Consider the following 21,155-nt stretch of genomic DNA (forward strand, 5'->3'; position numbering starts at 1 on the left):
GTCTACCGCCACTATCAATATGGCTGCCACGAAGACGTGTCTGTTAACCTCTTTAACTTCATTTAACAAATTTTACGAGAAATTATGTTTGCATAAGAACACAACTCTACGGGGGATATAAATGCAATGTAGATGGCAGATGCAGTCGTTGTACTGTATAACGACTGCATCTAAATAAGGTTGTACAGTAAATTTTGTTAAAAATTAGAGAGGCTAACAGACACGTCTTCGTGGCAGCCATATTGGTAGTGGCGTTAGTCCCAACAAAGGTAACCGGAAGCATGGACGTTAGCGTTTAGCATCGCCGTAGGCACGCAGTTCAAAAGGCGTGTGTCGTATCTTGTCGTGTTGTTCACTGGAGCAGTATACAGTTGTATGTTTTTGTTGTTTTCAAGCCCTTATGGAATATAATTATAACCGAATGAGAGAGAGAGAGAGAGAGAGAGAGAGAGAGAGAGAGAGAGAGAGAGAGAGAGAGAGAGAGAGAGAGAGAGAGAGAGAGAGAGAGAGAGAGAGAGAGAGAGCAGGAAGCAGACGAACATTGCGGCTCATGACCTCGTGCATGTTCACCAGCAAGGTAAGTTTGGAATGGATAAACTTTTCATCTTTTAAAAAAATATTAATTACAATAACCTCGTACTCTACTGGGCGTTTTTATGCCACGAAAAATGTACCAAACAATCCAGTACTGTCATGAAAAACAACACACAAAGCAGGTCCAGTACTGTATTTGAAAACATCTGAAACAACAGTTCAGGCCTTGGCCACTGGAGGGCACTATGTCGCCATCCGTTCAATTTGAGCGCTGACAAGTGACAACTACAGCAAGATAAAAATAAAATCTCCCTCCCTCTTAAAAAAAGAAAAAAGAAAAAAAAGAAGCTTGCAGACATTGAAAAACAAACAGCGGCGCGGTTTGTTTTTCGGCGCGCGGTTTTTGTAATTACGTCCAATTAATGGCGCGCAGCGCAGGAAGTTGTTGTTTGCTCGCCAACAGCTGTTTGGATTAAACGGATGAGCGGGTGTCAAGTGGAGATTAAAATCACACCCGCCCGAGTCGACAAACCGGCCCGGAAAGAAGAATCGACGGGTTGTCATTGATTGCGTCATATTTTGGCCATTTAGACGCCATAGGAGATAATGGAAAGCAAAATTATCCGTCAAACCGTGAGCATCATTAAACCTTTATTAGTAGCCAACATTGAAATGTTCACCTAAGAAATGGCCATGCGCTAAAAAAGATTCAACTGAGTGCTAAATGCTGAGAGAATTAGTTTGTATTTTGCAACAGCAAAACCTTGTGTTATGTTGCCGGATACTTTGAATGCACCATGAAAAATATCCTATTTCAGTAGTCTGCTTTGAAATGTCAACATAAGATATACTAATGAGATAAATAATTATGGGCTAAATGCTAATGCTAACAGAATTCTGTGATCATACAGCAAAACTTTGCTGCATGCTTTCATTGGGGGGAAACTAGTGCCCTCCGGTGGAAAATTTTACAATTTATGTACCACAACTTTTGCATACTTAATAGATGGGGTGGGAACATCTGGCTACCTCACGATACGATATGATATGCGATACAAGGCTCAAGATAACGATTATCTCACGATATGACGATACCGTGATTATCCATATATTGCTCAGGTAATAAATCCATGATAATCTACGATAAAACTAATCATAAAATAATGATAATAATAATAATGATGATAATAATAATAATAATAATAATAATAATAATAATAATAATAATAATAATAATAATATATAAATAAATATAAACAACTAATAAAAATTGCAAATTCATAATATAATAAAAATCTAAATATAATATGAATACATAATATATAAATTATATCTAATAATAATAATAAGAATAATCGTAAAAAAAAAAAAACCTAAGCTCATGAGTCTGTATGGCCGGAAGACTTCCGTCCATTTCCCCGCCACTCTTATGAGGCGCTCCCCCTAGTGGCCCGCCAAGTAATTGCTCAACAATGGAGCCGTGATAGTGGCTGGTTATTAACTACAAATATGACGATACTTGCTTAGACGTATCGATGATCTATCAGGAGACAAAACATCACGATCTATTGCAGTAACGATATATCGTCACACTAATAAAACTGATGTTTGCGTTAAAACTTGATGTTTCTATACCAATTATTAATGCATAGTCACAATTTATAGATGCTAGGAGAATGAATATCAAATGTGTATCCAACAGATGCTAACAGTCGTAAATTCTTGTGGTGATCACGTACAACACTGATTGAACTGTGGCACTAGCACAGATGCTAATGCTAATAGAGCACAGTAGCTGTCCTGTGCGGTATGCCAATATATCGTAGACCTCAAAAGTAGGTGAGATCTGCCAACGAGTGGTAAACTCGCATTTGTTTAGTGCCAGAGACATTAGTCACAAGCTAAAGATGCTAAATGCTAACGCTAATAGAACTGGCGTTGTAGTCGTTAACATGTGTGATTATTTGTCCAAGCACAGCACGGACTGCACGTGTCTCTAAATCGCAACACCAATGCTAAGCTAGCTAAACCGAGCTTTTGTGAGCTACTCTCGATGGTTGAAACTTACATATTAAGGGCTTATTTTCCCATTTCTATTCCATCAGCCTGAAGTTCTAACCACACACACACACACACCACACACACACACCCACGCACACACACACGAAAAAAAAAAATCTTTAAATGTGGAGGCTACTCATTGAATAACTTTAAGGTCTTTTTTTTTCCCCCAACATAATATTTCTTCTTCTGCCGCCTCATTAGACGGCTATTGTAAAATGCACCGGGGCTCAGTGCTGCCGGGACACTGTGTGAATTTCAATGCGACTCTTTCCAATTTCACAGATTTCCCCAAAAAAAGTTAAGTAGGATTAAATAAAAGTGCAGTGAGGCAGTTTAGGCTGTCAGTAGCAGTGGTTACCAGTAACCTATTGATAACTACTTACATGAACCGGGAAGTAGCGCTGCTAACTAATAGGCTACCTAAAAATGATGTGCTAATGCTCACAGAAAGCTAGTGTCGTAACGTAAGTATTAACATAAATGTTGATTGTTTGTACAAGCACCATAAAAAAAAAACACTAAACAATGACATTAGCACTTATGCTAATGCTAGAAGAGCCATTATATGATAACAATATGGTTACACGATGAATAAACGAAAATATTGAGTACTAAATGCTACTGCTACCGGAACATTTGTGTCTTATAAGATCAAGTTTGTCCAAGTACCGTACACAGCTCTCAACCGTAATACTAGCGCTTATGCTGATCAAATGTTTTGAGGAGCTAGTAGGAACTATGTAATTAAAAGACGAGATGAACCCATCGTCAGAAGCAAAGAAGCTAAGCTAATGAGCGCTAAATGCTAATGTTGCTCGGTTTGAACTGATCATGGGTCACTTGCCGTGGACAACTCTGAACTCTAACACTTGTACTAATGCTAACACACCTCAAAAGTAATCTACGTTCTACTTTGCTACTTATGACAAGCCAATGTAGCATCTAAAGTAGCTAATGAATTGTAAAAGCTAATGCTAGCAACGCTTTACGTAATGACTTTCGGATCTGTTTTGTACAAGCAACGGCAACTCCATACCGTAACATGAGCGGCGATGCTAATACTAACAGAAAGCTAGTGTCGTAACGTCATGTGTTAACATAAATGTTGATTGTTGAACCCATAGTCACAAGCAAAGAAGCTAAGCTAATGAGCACTAAATGCTAATGCTGCTTGTTTTGAACTGATCATGGGTCAATGCTAACGCACCTCGAAAGTAGTCTATGTTCTACTTTGCTAATTATAGACTAAGTGCAATTTCTGGAGAAATTGCGTGGGAATGCTAAAAGCTGAAGGCTAATGGGTGAATGCTAAGATTTGAATGCATGTAGAATGCTTATGAGTTAAATTGAGAGATAAATTATGAAATTATGACCTCCTGGTTACTGGACAATGCACTTTATCAACTGTGCCACCGAGCAATATCAGACACCTGGTAATGATGATAAGTTATATATATGGAAGTGGACGTGGAAAGTGTTCAATGTTTGTCCCATTTAAAATGAATGGGGAAAAGTTGATATTAATCGTTAACTTGTGCAAATACTTTGAGTAATGTGAAATCAGACGATATATAAACCCCACGAGGTATCAATTTTTGAAGCTAGTTGAAATTTGAACAGTATAAATAAGTATTATGTGGGAGTTGTTACGCGGCAAAAAAATGTTTCAGCATTCCCAAAACAAGCCAATGTAGCATCTAAACAAGCTAATTACTTGTAAAAGCTAATACTAACAACGCTTGACGTCATGACTTTCGGATCTGTTTTGTACAAGCTACGCCAACTCCAAATCGTAACACGAGCGGCGATGCTAATGCTTACGCAACACATCAACCAACCAAACTGCGTTGTGTGTTTTGCTCGTCGCAGTAGCTCAAAAAAAAAAAAAAAGTATCTTCTTGTTGGTCCCCTGCCACCAAGCTACAAATTATATTTGAAATTTCACAGTACAGATTTTCTGAGAATACCCGCAGTCGCCTGTTTAGCGTCTCTAATGGTGTTACGTTTACAATTCAAATCCATTTATTTCTCGTCTTCCCTTCAATTAGATTTCCCGCTGTTGCTTTTTTGCCAATAAAACCAAGACAACTTTTAATTTCCCCCCTCATCCTATTCGTTTCAAATTGATTCGCCACCTCATGTGGAGGACAGCGAGTCGCCATTTCGGCTCGTTCGCCTTCTTCTTATCCTTAATCTGACTTTTAAAGTCAACTGAAACGACATACTTTAGAGTGCTGTTTTACTTGTTAAAAAAATATTACAGCTGAACACAGTATCTAAAGGTTTTACAAATACCTTTATTTTACTATCAAACAGCGACAGGATAAGACACAGAATATATCTGATGGCTGTTCTCTGTTGTAAACTATTACAACCTCCAAGCCACCCCCCAGTAAATTTGCATATGGCTGCTTTATGGTCGGCCGCGGGCTAAAGTGAAGTTTAATCGCCGCTAACCTTCCTGTCTGCTTTGCTTGTGAGCTGTGAAGGAACAATGACAGCCCAACGCGTAAAACTTGACTGTGTACCCACAAAAAGGTACAAATTAGCCATCGGTTCAGCACCGGTGTTGATTTAAAGCGCAGTAAATCGTTGCTCTTTTATTTGGGAAGGCGTTTTCTTTTTGTTTGTTTTTTGTTTCACCTGCCCACCAAGTTAAAAGCTTTTTATTGATAGTTGTTTCAGGGATTTTACACTAGTAGTCTGGACCCAAAGTTGGACCAAAAAAATATTACAATGATGTTTTAATCTTTTACATTTAATTTTGTTATTACCATATATTTTATATTGTAATACCCGTCATCAATAAAAACATACATCAATGTCGTCAAAAATATTGAAATGAGCCGGTGGTGGCGAGTCTATTTTGCAGTCTGGACGTGTCTTGAGGTTGCGAACGTCTCCTCAGTCTTCTCCAACAACAAGCACCAAATAGAAACATTGTGCCGCTTAATTAACTGATGTTGTCTTCTCTCCAAAACGTTGACTGCCGTGACCGGCTATTATGCGATTAGCATGCTTCATTACAAACCGCATCAGTGGAGCGCAAAGGATTTGTTTGTAATGCGAAGAAAAAAAGAAAAAAAAAACAAATACAAAAAGTTTCCGATGCACTTTGGCTCAGTTTGCGGCCGTTGTGGAGTTTTTAGTGCAGGGGTCACCAACGTGAAAATAGCTCACCCGTGATGTTGGGACGTTGTGATTTTCTGGGAATGTTGTCAGTCATACTTGAAGGTATCTATCTATCTATCTATCTATCTATCTATCTATCTATCTATCTATCTATCTATCTATCTATCTATCTATCTATCTATCTATCTATCTATCTATCTATCTATCTATCTATCTATCATCATCATCCATCCAAACGATCCTTGAATCGTAAATGTTTGTATGTTTATGTATATTATTATATGTTCAAGAAACTTCAAACTTCATATATATATATATATATAAATATATATATATATATATATATATATATATATATATATATATATATATATATATATATATATATATATATATATATTAGGGGTGTGAATTGCCTACAACCTGACGATTCGATTCGTATCACGATTCACAGGTCACCATTCAATTCGATACGATTAATCCCGATACGAATTTATAAGTCGATTGTTGTGATTTTTTTTTTTTAATTCAAATTTAGAAAATGCTAATCAGTAAACTTGTACAGTGTACGATTTGTATGAAAATGTATCACTTATTTATCTGAAACTTCAGTCTAATACAGGTTGTAATCTGTTTCATGTTTGAACAGCATTGAAATAAAATATTAAGGCTTAATGTTCCATTAATATAACATTCTTCCATGTGGAAGGTGTGAACCCTAACCCAAAATAAGATGTTTTGTTGATTATTTTTCCATTAAAAATGGAAGTTTAAAAATCGATACAGCCTCCTATTGAATCGATTCGAGAATTGCGCGATGTAATATCGCGATATATTGCCGAATCGATTTTTTAGCACCCCTAATATATATATATATATATATATATATATATATATATATATATATATATATATATATAAATATCACAAAAAAACCTAAACCATTTATATGTATATATATATATATATATATTTCCCCTAATATTAAGTAATCTTGAGACATTGTGCTGCTTAGTTAACCGTTTGTTTCTTCGCTCCAAAAATGTTGTGACGAGCTTTTACGCGATTAGCATGCTTCATTATGATCCGCCTCAGTGGAGCGCAAAGCATTTGTTTGTTGTGCCAAAAAAAAAAAAAAACTTTCTGAAGATCTTTCGCTCAATTTGCGGCCTTTCTACTGGCTTTAACGCATCAAGTTGTCGCTTTTAACGGCATGGCACGGTGCCCCCCTTTCCACTCCGAGTGGCGGGAGAAACGTGGGTGCAAACGTGCCTCATTACGGCAGCTTCCTAAATGAAACGGGCGCCATGTATTATTCATTTACGTGGTCATTCCCCCTGGCGAGCTAGCCAGGAGGGGCCAGGAGCGGGTGAGCGGCGACTGTGAATGTGCACGGGGGCCCCTGCAGGCCACACATAAAACGAGCGTATGCTACAACGCTAATAACATGTCGGCGCGCTCCACAACAATTAGTTATTCTGCTCATAAAGTGGAGTGCATTAAGGTCCAGTTAGCACGCTTGGCTATCATGCTAGTAAGGCATTTCAATGATAAACGCGAGCGGCCTTGGAGTGAATCTACATATAGGCATCATGCAAAACATTAAACATTCATGTTAGTGTATTTTTTTTGTACATGTGTTAAAGAGGCTTTCAACAATGTGAATTTATTTGTTTATTTGTTATCATTAAAAAGACACAATTGAATCAGTTTTAAAGTACGGTATTTTATCTTCCTATATTAAAGGCCAGCGTTAGTATTCTACCTCAACGGCGCTCGCTGAAACATTTGCTTTGAAAACATCGATCGCTCCTTTGACATTTCCTGGGAGGGCAACGGTGAAGCGTTCGGCCGCGCATGGATGCCCGCGTTGCTCAAAAACGCACGGCTGAACTTCTATCCCTGCGCCAACGGGAATCAGCTGTACCTCGTCGCTCCATTGGCCGGACGTCAAAGCAAAGTATTGGTCGGCTCCGTGCGTCCGGCTTCGGGAAAGTCCTGGCGGGCCTCTTCACAGCACGTAGCGGCCTCCTCCTCCGCTCGCCGTTTCGTGGCCTTTCATCTTAATTGGACAGCCAACTCAAATCATGTCAGTTAATTAACACACCTCCAATTTCTTCCTCAAGTCGCACCAAAAAAAAAAAAAGTCACAGGAAGTCAGCCATTTTGATTTGAAGCAGCCATTTTAAGACCATTTCTAAGAACAACACATCCTTGTTTTTTATCCTGATGGCAACCAATTTGTAATCGTATATATACGAGGCAGATGGCTGACACTAAATTGCTTAAAAAACCCACAAAAAGTGTCCGAAAAGACACAGGAAGTTTGCCATTTTGATTTGAAGCAGCCATTTTGACTTAGCAGACAAAGCTAGTTTTACTTCGCAACATGAAATTTGGTAAACATGTCTATCATGAGTAGACCCAAAAAAAAAAAAAAAGTCTTGAAACCATACCCAAAATGACACAAGAAATTGGCCATTTCGGTTCGAACCAGGCATATTAGTTCAGTAGCACTCTCTAAAATCCTATAAAGAAACCTAGCGCCTAAAGCCAGTTTGACTGATCAATATAACATTTGGTGGGCGTGTCTATCATCAGTAGACCCACAAAAAAAAAAATCTCAACAAGCTATGCTTGAAAAGACGCAGGAAGTTTGCCATTTTTGTTTGAAGCTGGCACTTTGTCTCAGTTGCACAGTCTACAATTCAATAAAGAAATCCAGCCACTGAACCCAGTTTGCTTGAGAAATGGTAACTTTGGTAAGTGTTTCTATCATGACTAGACCCATAAAAAAAGTCTCAAGAAGCCATGCCCGAAAAGACAGGAACTCGGCCATTTTGGTTTCAAGCGCAAATTTTGGTACTGTATTGCCCTCTTGAATGTTACAAAGAATTCCAGCTGGTGAAGCCAGTTTGACTAAAATTAAATTTGGTAGGCGCGTCTATCATGAGTAGACCCACAAAAAAAAGTCTCAAGAAGCCATTCCCGAAAAGAGAAAGGAACTTGGCAAGTTTGGTTTAAAGCACCAATTTTGGCCCTGTATTTCCCTCTAAAATGTTACAAATAAATCCAGCCCCTGAAGCCAGTTTGATTTAGCAAAATGAAATTTGGTAGGCGTGTCTATCATGAGTAGACCCACAAAAAAAGTCTCAAGAAGCCATGCCTGAAAAGACACAGGAAGTTGGCCATTTTTGTTTCAAGCACAAATTTTGGTACTGTATTGCCCTCTAGAATGCTACAAAGAAATCCAGCCCGTGAAGCCAGTTTGACTATAATGAAATTTGGTAAGCGTGTCTATCATGAGTAGACCCACAAAAAAGTCTCAAGAAGCCAAGCCTAAAAAGACACAGGAAGTCGGCCATTTTGGTTTCAAGCACCAATTTTCACTCCGTATTTCTCTCTAAAATTTTACAAAGAAATCCAACCGCTGAAGCCAGTTTTGACTTAGAAAAATGAAATTTGGTTGGAGTGTCTATAATGAGTAGACCCACAAAAAAGTCTTAAGAAGCCAAGCCCAAAAAAACACAGAAAGTCAGCCATTTTGGTTTCGAGCACCAATTTTGTCTCCGTGTTTCCCTCTAAAATTTTACAAAGAAATCCAGCCCCTGAAGCCAGTTTGATTGCGCGGAATGAAATTTGGTAAGTGTGTCTATCATGAGTAGACCCACAAAAAAGTCTCAAGAAGCAAAGCCGAAAAAGACACAGAAAGTCGTCCATTTTGGTTTCAAGCACCAATTTTGTCTCCGTGTTTCCCTTTAACATTTTACGATAAATCCAGCCCGAGAAGCCAGTTTGATTTAGTGAAATGAAATTTGGTAGGTGTGTGTCTCATTAGTAGCTCTACAAAAAAAAGTCTCAAAAATCCATTCCTAAAAACACATTCTGCCATTCTGGTTCGAAGCAGCCATTTGGCCCGATTATGGAAGCAAAATTTGACCATGGAACATGAAACTGCCCTTGTAGAAATGTGCTTTTTATGTCTGAAGATACCAGAGAGTGAAATGGATTTCTGAATGACTTAAGTGTGATTGACAGCGCGAACGAGAACAAACAAGTGCGTCGAGCGTGTCAGGAGTCTCAACGCCGACAAAAGAGCGAGAGCCGTTCCCCGGGTCGGCCCATTGTGCCGCTGTCTTGTCGGCGTGGGAAAAGCTGTCATGTCGGGCCAACGTGGGAGGCGGAAATAATGAGCAGGTAGCACGCGCGCAGGATCCGTAAATCACGGCGGGAAGCGGCCGAGGGCCAAATGTGTTTGCCGTTTGTCAGTGAGGGCAAAGGCTTGCCGCGGCGCGCCACAGCCTTCGGGGGCTCGGCGGCACGCCTCCGCCGGGGCCTGTCATTTGTTTTCAAGTGTGTCCAAACATCACCCGTGTCATTTTCCTCTTTGCTGTTTTGATTTGTGTCACAGTGCAGCTGTGGAGCGTGTTTTTTTTGTGTGTGTGTGAAATACTTTACGTCCAGACAGTTCGGCGCACTAGTAGTACGGCTGTGAATTTGTGGCATTTTTCACTCGCGACTTCCACCACATGACATTTCTATACATCAGCAAGACAACTTTGGTATACTAGTAGGACAACTACATGTTACTAGTGAGACACAAATATGCACTAGTTGAGATGTGCATTCCATTAGTACTATGAGTGAACTGCTAGTTGCGGGAATGCTGAAAGCATCCCACATGTTATTCGTATATTTATTCTCCTCACTGTTTTCCCGAGAAACAACTCCCACATAATGCTTCCGATTTACACCGTTCAAATTTCAACTTGCTTCAAAAATTCATGCCTTCCGGGGTATATATCGTCTGTTTCCACATTACTTACAGTACTCGCACAATTTAACGTTAAATATCAACTTTTCCCCTTTCATTCTTCTCAATGGGACTGACATTGAACTTTTTCTAAGTCCCACTTTCCACACCCACATCCATACAATCAACTGATCATCATTACCAACTCTCTCATACTGCTCAGTGGAGCACTTGGTTAGGTGTGTATCACACCTCCGACTGTACATTGCAAATGTATCCATGGCAATTATGCTTAATGATATCGCTGGATAACAACAGACTATCATATCAGGAAATGCATTCCAATTTCACTGAAATGATTAAATGCACGTTGGCTTTCATCAGATGGCTATTTTTTTAAAATACAAACGCAATTAGCCATGAATTTGAACAAGGCACGTTAGCTCAGTCATCAGATCGATTGCCTCTCGCATGGAGAACCTGGGTTCAAACCTTGCTTGGACCACATTTGAGTACATTCGATGGTGTGATACCAACTGACGATCAGATTAGGAAATGGATTATAATTTCTCTGAAACAATTAAATTCCACCTTAGACGGGTTGTTTTCTTTTTATTCATTTATCCTTCAACTTCAATTAAAACGTTGTCATTTTCACATAATTTATCTTTCAGTTTACTTCATAAGCATTCAGCTTAGCATTCATCTATTAGAATTCAGCTTTCAGTATTCAAAGTAGGGTTTTAAGTCACAGTTATGCTTTCAAACAAGGTTTTCGAGGAGTAGTAGTAGAGGTAGCGTCTCAAATGTGGGTTTAAGGCAGGGTTAGGGCTTCAAAGTAAGGTTTCAAAATATGGTGAGTGTTTAGCAGGAACGTTTCAAGACGGGTTCAGGGTTTCAAGCAAGGGTTTTGGTTTCGAAGTTGGGTTTCAAAGTTAGATTTCAAGAAAGCGTTAGTGTTTCAAGCAAGGGTTTGGGCTTCAAGTTGGTGTTTGAAGCCAGGGTTTAAAGTAGGGTTTTTAAGTAGGGTTAGGGTTTCAAAATATGTTTCGGTTTTAAACAAGGGTTTTGGTGTCAAAGTTGGGCTTCAAACCAGGTTATGTTTTGAAAATAGGTCTTAAAGCAACTGTTGGGGTTTCAAGCAAGGGTTTGGGCCTCAAAATGAGGTTGGGATTTTAAAGTAGGGTTTCAACTCATATTTAGGGTCTCAAATGAGTAAAAGTTCCAAGCCATGGTTAGGGTTTCAAACATGGGTTTCAAAGTATGGCTTCGAGTTACGTTTAGTATTTAATGTCAGTTATCATCACAAAGTATGGTTTCAAAATAAGGTTGAAGAAAGTGAGGGTTAGGCTTTCAAATTTCACTGCAGGTTACGGTTTCAAAGTTTGGACAGTCAGGCTTGAGGTTGTTTTCATGTTGATTTAACTTCACGTCCATTCCTTTTTGAAGTTTTTGTTTTTCAGCTCTTCTGAATTCATAATACAGAGAGAGAGCGCATATGAAATGTTAATGATTGCTTCGCCGTGGACGCGGGTGAGCATTTAAACGCGTCAAACCGACCGGGCCAATAAACAGTATGCGCGCGTTGGAGGCCGTTTTACTTCCCATTTTCAGCGCCTTACTCCACTCGGGGGCTGTGTTGCGTCACGCTCGGCAGGTAGAGACGAGCCCCCCGCTGGGGCTAAGCTGCATGACGTAACGTTCCACCACCCCCTAAAAAGTAAATCACATAATTCCCCCACAAGACTGGCCCAATCTTTTTTTCCAACTCAATCACATAGATTTTTTTCTCGCCATTTTCCGCTGGTCTGACACATTTCGACTTTCGCTTGAGCTCGTCACTCTCTGTTTGCGAGATTGCAGGAAAACTTTGAAAGGAAGTCTGCTAGTTTGCTTTGAAATAAACAATTTATCATAGTTCATCCGCTGACGATAGTTGTCAGCATGTCGAACACAGCATTACAGGACATTCCGTATAACTGATATAATATTTCATAGTGGACATTTGCAAGGGTCCTTGAAACGCAAAATACTACTTGAGATTTTTGCCTGACTGTTACCAAATTTGACCAAAATATACGAGCCAAATTGTAAACAATTTGAATTTCTGCTATTGTGTGTGGGCAGAGCATGGCGGTAAATTTTGATAAGCTGAAACTCATTTGAAGTTAATTGCTAATCAAAAGTTAACCTTCCAAATACAAGCACTCGGACAAAAACAGTGCTCACAAAAGCAGAACACGGTGACTCGCGTTTAAAGAAGCTTTTTTGCAAACATTTAAATAGTGTTTGATGTTGATCCACCTGTTCTCCTTTTAAGCTGGCAGGCGCACGCACAATCAAACGTTTTCTTCCCCTCTGCTTATTTTCCGCTGATGAATGATTGAATGGCCGAGGGAACAATACGGCGCTCGGGCTGCTGGAGCGGCGTCGTTACTCATAATCTGCTGGCGGAGGTTTATGATGTCGTTGATCTAAACGAAGACGTTTTGCAAACAAGACCCGGCTTTTAAACATTTATCACCTTGGAAATCAAGTGCGGCAAGGTAAGCAGCGTCATCGCTAAAAGGAGGTCAAACGTTCGCAAAGTAAGCAATGCAGAGTTTCAAAGTACGGTTTCAAGACAGGGTTAGGGTTTGAAGCTTATGATAGGATTTCAAAATAGGATTAGGGATTCAAATTAGAGATTCAAACAATGGGTATGGTTTCAAGTCCGGGTTGGGGTATAAAATGAGTGTTCCAAGACCAGGTTTAGGTTCCAAATGAGGGTTTCATGCCAGGTTTAGGGCTTCAAACAAGGGCTACAGTTTCAAAGGGATTAAAACACGGGTTAGGATTTAAAGACATGGTTAAGTTTTCCTAAGCCTAAGTTTTAAAGTAGGGTTCTGAATTCAGGTTAGATCAAGCAGGTGTTGAAACAGTGTTTCACACCAGTGTCAGGGATTCAAATCATGCTTATGGGTTCAAATGAGGGTTTTAAGCCAGCCTCAAGTTTCAAATTAGGTTTCCAAGTCGTGATTAGGGTGTCAAAGTGGTGTTTAAAGCCACAGATAGGGTTTCAACTGAGGTTTTGTTTTTCAAAGTAATGTTTCAAGTCTTGGTTAAGGTTTCATCTAATCAATTTTAATATTGAACATATTTACACATCCCATCAAAAGATATCATATGCTAGAATGTTAGCATGCTAACACGCTAACCCAACTGCTTGACGCTGCCGGCCCGAGCCTCTTTTGTCTGTCACATGACACACATGGGAGGAGTTAGGGAGTCCCCTCCCTCCCTGGCAGGCCGGCACACATGCACCAGGTGCTGCCCACTAGTGGCCTGGCATGATCCGCGCTCTTGTGATGGCAAAGTAACCCGTTGGATGGATGTTGCGGTGGCGGACATTTTGTAACACGTTTTCCTGACTTCCTCGTGTGTCAACCTCAGAACCCTCGGCCAATTGTGTCTCTTGCCCAGCTTTCTCGTTGTGTCAATTAGTGTGTGTGGATTTAGTCTCTTGTCTCCCCTCTGTCTGTGTCGATTCATTGTGGTTTCCTCCCGTCACGCTGCCCGTTTTTGCATTGAAGTTCCCCCATGTTTTACCTTGCTTGTTTTTTTTGTGTGGATGTTTTGTTTGTTAACCGGATCCTTGTTTACCTCCTTGTTTTTGTTTAATGAAATCCCTTTAGTTGACCACACCTCTGCTTCCCCGCACCTGGGTCCTCAACCCTCCGAACTGTAACATTCAAAATATAGTCTTAAAAATGGGATTAGGGTCTCAAATGGAAGATGTGAACGATGGGCTGGGAAGTCATGGGGAATAAAAACAGTTAATACGGCAAAAGAGTGCTCTGCGCTATAGACGTGCGTGTGTGTGTGTGTTTGTGTGTATAAACATCACGTGTGTGAGCGCACACGTCTGATCAAAGCGGATCCGCATGAGGAGGACAGCGGCAGACAGAGGACGCAAAGATGGCCGCGCTCCAGTCGTCACATCATCTGATGCTCGGCACGCCGCCAAATTGACGACAAGATGCGGCGGAGGCGCCTTTACACACAACACGAGGCACAGGAAAACAGACGGCGAGAGTTTCGCACTTCGATTTCGCCACTTTGGAATTGTTTTAAAAGGAAAAAAAAAAAAAAAAAAAAAAAAGCTATGAGCTATAGGGCTTCAAATTAGCATTTTAAACCAGTATTTGTGTTTTAAAATAGGGTTTTATGGCACGGCTAAGGTTAGAGTTTCAAGTTAGGGAGATGTGCATGTTGGGCTATTTTGAATTCATACGACTGAATAATTTGGCAAGCGCACCTTTTCACAGAACGTCAAACGGTAGTCGCGCTCCCCGCCGAGGGTGTTACAGGAAGCTGAGGATCTGACACTAATCCCACCAGCGAGGAACGACAGAGCGATCCCACGCGGCACCTCGGAAGACTCGAAGCCCACTGACAATGGCATCAGAAACGCTTAGCTTTGAGGTTTCAGGTTTACGCCGTTCGCGTCTACGAGCCCGGTGACGGACATGCAGCAATGCTACGCTTCAAATATGTATCATGGTGCCACGAATAGGCCAGCAACGCCCTGCGGAGATAACTTAGTTTATACATATCATGGTGACATCACAAAATGCTTAGCTTAGCTTTGCTAAATATTAGAAAATTGTAATTTCTACATCAGGGATTCCTGAACTGGTGCGTTTGCTTCCTTTTGCCTAGCTTTTCAATTAGGGATGTAATGATATCCAAACATCACGAATCACGATACAATATTATTAGCACGATATGAAGGTCACAATACAGTAATTATCACGATATTGGAGGTGGGTGATACAAAAAAAGGTCACAATAATTCGAAAAAAATTAGCTCATACTAAAAAACACACACAATATTGTGCTTTTGTACAATACAGCAATGAAAAATATAAAATATAAAAATTCTATATAAAAAATATATAAATATATATATTGAGGCTAGGGCTGCACGATATTGGAAAAACATGCGATATGCGATATACTTGCTGAACATAGCGATATCGATATTATTGCGATATTTAACACGTACTTAAAGAAATTAAATTTTTATTACCGAATGAAAGAAAAACATTTTTCATGGGGCAAAATAAGCAACCTTAATGTAATCTTAGTTAACTGGAATTATGTCTTGATAATTTTCAACTATTGAATGGGGATGCACATTTTAGTTAGCATCTGACTCATCAAAATCATATAAAAAGCATAAAATTCCATATAAAACTTGCCTATGCCCAATATGCATATCGCAAAGGCGATATGCATATTGTAAGGGCCAATATCGCGATATCGATATTTTTTCGATATATTGTGCAGCCCTAATTGACGCACTTACTTGCTAATGCAAGCAGACATTGAGTTTCTTACACATATTGACTTGGTTTACAAGCAAATTACGTTCCCCTTCATCTGACCATTTGTGTGGATTTTAAACATAGAATGGTCAAAACATGCCTTAAGAAAATTAAACTGCACTAAAAAGAAACAAGCCACCAGAGGGTGCTAGAATTGCACAGATTGAAATCAACCCGACTTTTTAAACAAATGTGCTGCTTTTAACATCGTGACGTGACGACGACGATATATTGTGCTAGTTTTGATATCACGATATTGCCGTTATCGTTAAATCCCAACTGTGTATCAAGTTGAGCTTAGAATATTTTAGCCCACCGTAGTTGGCCTTACTTTTGTCGAGACATTCTTTTCTAAGTCTCTAATTTATCCAAGGCCACTGAATCCTAACCTTATCTTTTGCTTGTTCTAGCTTTGCTTATTTTGGAGCCTAATTTAGCCGACCCTGATTTAAACTTCAGCTTTTTAACTACCTTAACCAACCTTACTCTATCCTTAGTCTTTAACCAGGGCTAACAAGCTATCATCATATGCACCCTAGCCTACAACCATGCTATGCTAGCTTAAGCATAGCTTTTCTCACCGACTTTATCATTATCTTAAATGTTAGCCTTTATCCTTGCTGGTATAAAATGTCAGCAGCTCCTCAAATTCGCAAATCTTGTTTAAACTCGCACATCTTACTAGCGTTTTCTCTATCAGCTCCTCAGCAGACTTTTTTTCCCCTCCCTCTCCTGTTTTTTTTTCGGCTGTAAAATTGGTGCAGGCAGATTGTGTTAGTGGTAAAGCGGCAGCCGCGAAGGAGCTTTTGTGGCCAAACGAACGGCTGTGAAATTAGCGTGAACGGCGGCGGTGGTGGTGGTGCCGTGTGTTTTTTATCCCGCTCGCTCCTCGTCCTCCATCCCGTGCCCTTATTACCTTTCACGCCTCCCTGGCTTTTATGAAGGCGATAAATAAAGAAGTTCCTCTGCCTCCGTGTGTAACTCTGCTTTAGGGCCCGCTGGAGCAATGCTAACATTACGCTCGCCTAAATGCTACTTCATCTTCAGCGCCTCTGTGGCGTAGCTCACAGATTAGCCTTGTTTATCTTCATTTAACTCGGTTAAAGCTCTCCTAGAGTGGTCACTGTTCCTATTTTACTGCCTATTTTAGCCTACCTTATGTTACTAGATATTCTGAGATGCCTCTTAGGTTCACGTTTTAGGTGTGCACTGCTTATAATAGCCTAGTTTAATTCGTTTTAGCTCTTCTTTTCTGAGTTTACCAGAGTTTAGTATGTTTAACCTAGCCGTTCTGAGATTACTTGTTGAAATGTTAGAATATTTTACTGACTTAATTTTAGCAAAGCTGTCTGCTTTAATTTTTCATACTTTATCTTATCTTAATTCATCCTAACCTAGCTGATTTAAGATGGTCTTACATTAGCCTAGCTAAGTTTTTCATTTAACAAAATCTATCTTAGCGAATTTACTTTTCTTTTAGCCTTGTGTTGCTTATCTTTGTTATCCCTATTATCTTACTTTAGCCTACAATTTCTTATATTTATGAAAATCAATCTTAGCTTTCCTAATTTTGACTCAGTACGTTTTAGTAAAGCTTTTTTTTTTTTTTGTATCTTACCCTGTCGATTAGACAATTCGACTATTCGAGAAAGCATCTTAGCTAGTTTATTTGTTTGGGCAACTTTGCTATGTCTAATCAACAGGGTAAGATACAAAAAGCTTTGCTAAAATTTACTGTGTCAAAATTGCGAAAGCTAACATAATTAATTTAATAAATATAATAAATTGTAGGCTAAAGTAAGATAGCAAAGATGAGCTAAGCAAGGCTACACTCTACTAGTGTAGCTTGTTATAATTCGAGAAAGCATCTTTGCTAGTTTATTTGTTTAGATGCAGCTTGGGCTACTTTACTATGTCTTACTTCTTTTAACCTTGTTTGACAAAGTCTGTCATAGCCTAGATTTGTTTTGGTTTTTTTAACCTCGCTTTTTCTTCATGGTTTAGCTTAGCCTACTTTTGTCTTTCTTTAACACTAGGAGCCCCCATTGCTTAACTCGCTCGAGTTTAAGATTATTTCATCTAATCTTCTAGCTAAGTAGTTTGACTATAAATTATTTTTGACAAACCAAGTCACAGAGAATAGTCACATGATAATGCGAGTTAGCCATGAAAGTTGAGTCACGTGTTGGCGTTAAATCTCAGCCGGACACGGTTTTTCTTCATTTTGTGTTCACACGTGCTCTCATTTATTCAACACGTGGGGAAATGAAATGTGTGAAAAGATGTTTTTCCCCCCTTCCTTTTGCTTAAAAAATGTCGTCTGTGAGTCATTATGAGTAATTTATTGAGTCGACTGTCACAGCAGAGAGCACCTGCCGCCCACGCGCCAAAACCCAGTGAAATTTGGCAGGGCCGCTGTCAGCGCGTCGGGAATATGCAAATCATTAGCGCCTCCTTGTCTTTCCTCAGCGGGGACGCGTGACGACGTGGGCGGCTAATTATTTTTTTTTTCCCCCGGCCTCTTCGGGATCATTGATTGCGCGTTTTTCGAGGTGTCTTTCGTGGTGAAGGGAAAAAAAAAAAAAAAAAAAAGTTGGCGCGTGCTTGTCACTTTCTAATTAAATGTTTCTTTAAGCTCACGCTGCCATGAAAGAACTCATTACTTCCCCTTTGGCCGCCTCCGACCTCCCCCAAGCCCTGTTTTATCCCGATAATAAAACTATTCGGTTGCGGTCAAGATAATGTTCCTCGACATGCGGGCGGAAAATTAAGTTCGCCGTCAGACGCCGACGTGACAGCAGGTCGTTTGTCACTGCTGCTTCTGCTATGACAATTTATTTATTTTTTTTTTTTTACTATTGTGATCAACAGATTTGCACCCCATGCAACACCGAACTCAGCTGCCTGTTGATTGGTTAGGTGCCTGTAATGGAAATTTACCAGAACAGAAACACAAAAACTGAGGTTTTTCATAAAACTGCAATTTTCTTGTTTCCATAATAATTTTTCGCACCGTAAAAAATGGTCAAAACAACTTTTGTTACCCTTCTGTTGTGGTAGTTTTTTGTTTGTTTTCTTTTTTACATTTCTGTATTTCCTTTTGGCACCCAGTTGGTAGTGATGACGTAACGATATCCAAACATCACGATACGATATCACGACATGAAGGCCATGATTCGATAATTTTCACGATACTGCGGAGAGGTTGTCGAGGTTGTTGTATAAAAAAAAAGTGAGCTCATACTAAAACACACACACACACACACCCCCAATATTGTGCTTTTGTATATTACAGCAATGAAAAATATAAAAAAAAAATATTATATATAAAAATGTATAAATATATATACGTATATGAAAAAAATTTGAGGCCAGTGGCTAATGCAAGCATATATTGAGTTCCAACTGACCATTAGCGTGGATCTTAAACATAGAAGGGCCAAAACATGCCTTGTGAAAATTAAACTGCACGAAAAAACTAGCCACCAAAGGGTGCTAGAACTGCACAAATGGAAATCAATCTGACTTTTTAACAGATGTGCAGCTTTTAACTCTTTGACTGACAAACGTTATCCAAAAAACAACCCCAACGGTGCCAGCCGATTTCGAGCATTTTCACTAATTTTTCAAAGCAAACGCAATATTGTGCAGTATGACTACATAAACATGGTGGACATGAAAGATTGGATTCCATTCTTTCATGAGGAAAAAAAAAAGTATGTTTCTATCTTATTCCGTTCTTTAGTAATCACTAGGGGTGTTAAAAAAAATCGATTCGGCTATATATCGCGATACTACAGCACGCAATTCTCGAATCGATTCAATAAGCAGCCGAATCGATGTTTTAACATCCATTTTTGGTGAAAAAATATTCAACAAAACGTCTAACTTTCACACCTTAAGCATGGAAGAATGTTATATTAATGGAATATAACAATATAATTAATATTTTATTTCAGTGCTGTTCTAACATGAAAAAGGTTACAACCTGTCTGTTAAATACAGTGGCTCACAGTTATAACACTGAAGTTTGAGATCAATAAATAATACATTTTCATACAAATCTTACAGTGTACATGTACAAGTTTACTAAATGGTATTTTCTAAATTGAGTAAAAAAAATCGTAACAATCGACTTGTAAATTCATATCGGGATTAATCGGTATCGAATCGAACCGTGACCTATGAATCGTGATACGGATCGAATCGTCAGGTACTAGGCAATTCACACCCCTAGTAATCACCATTTGAAATTAGGTCATTTGAGTGACGTAAGCGAAAATACAAAAATATAAAGAGAAAAACGTTTTGTAAAAAGATAAATTTTTTTGCACAGCAGTGACTTTGACACTAATATTTTTTCTTTAGTGACAAGGCAGCGCTCCACAAGACCTTGCGCTGCCCACTGAAGAAAAAAAAACGTATTAAACGTAAATTAACGTTTATGGCAGCATTCATTAGGATTTTAGAATACGTTATTAAACGTTTTTGGTGGTCAGAGTTAATATCGTGACATGATGGCGACGATTTATTGAGGCAGTTTTAATATCTCGACATCACAATATTGCCATTATCATTACATCCCTACCAGTTGGGTTACCAAGCACGGTGGCTGTATGTTGGTGAAGCAGCATGTGGCTCATTGCCCAAGCTGATTCTTGTATTCTCAGTATAAGTGGCTGCAGAACAGCGGAAGTCGTTGATCTTGGTTGAGCTGTGTGAGCCTGTGAAGGCTCTTTTTTTTGTGTGTGTGTTTATAAGCCAGCAAGGCGATTCTTTGTTTTCCCGGCGTTGCCAGGATTGATCGGCAAGCAAAAGACTCAAGTGTCCCCCCCCCCCCAAAAAAAAACCCAAAAAAAAACAGGGTGGCCTATTGCTACTTTGGCAAGCTAATGGCGACGTGTTGTTTTGGCGCAGCCAATTACGCCCACGGGGTGGCGAGACGAGCGGCGGCAAAGTGGCAGCCAGTTAACCGCATGGAAGCTTTCCGGTGAATAAACATGACTCAAAAGTGTGAAAAAAACACACAAAAAAAAACACACAACGGATAAATAAATAGACCAATTTTGCTTTTAAATACACTTTATGGATTAATGTGCTGGGACGAACTTGTGCTTAATGACTGTGCCCATATATGGTCGTGTGGACATTTTTTCACCTTCAGCTTTCTTTTAAAAGCACAGAGCGAGGCCAGAATAATGAAGGACCGGTGGTTTCATCCGTCAATCAAAAAGCTCGCAAAACGTCGTGACATCTCACTGACAACTTTCCAACACTTTTCATTAAGTTTTAATTCCCCAAAA

At 39.5% G+C, this 21,155-nt stretch overlaps 1 long non-coding RNA gene across 3 annotated transcripts in view; it reads left to right on the forward strand.

The window, feature by feature from the left end:
• The first annotated feature begins 526 nt into the window (after positions 1–526).
• Positions 527–21,155, forward strand: part of LOC144031527 (uncharacterized) — an 82,919-nt gene continuing 62,290 nt past the window's right edge. For 2 of the 3 annotated variants that reach the window (XR_013287547.1, XR_013287548.1), the window contains exon 1: positions 527–577. This is a non-coding gene — a long non-coding RNA (uncharacterized LOC144031527). The remainder of the gene's footprint in view (positions 578–21,155) is intronic. The other variant, XR_013287546.1, reaches the window with a different exon arrangement.

The sequence above is a fragment of the Festucalex cinctus genome, chromosome 12 (genome assembly GCF_051991245.1).
Source record: "Festucalex cinctus isolate MCC-2025b chromosome 12, RoL_Fcin_1.0, whole genome shotgun sequence".
In the NCBI taxonomy this organism is placed as follows: domain Eukaryota; kingdom Metazoa; phylum Chordata; class Actinopteri; order Syngnathiformes; family Syngnathidae; genus Festucalex; species Festucalex cinctus.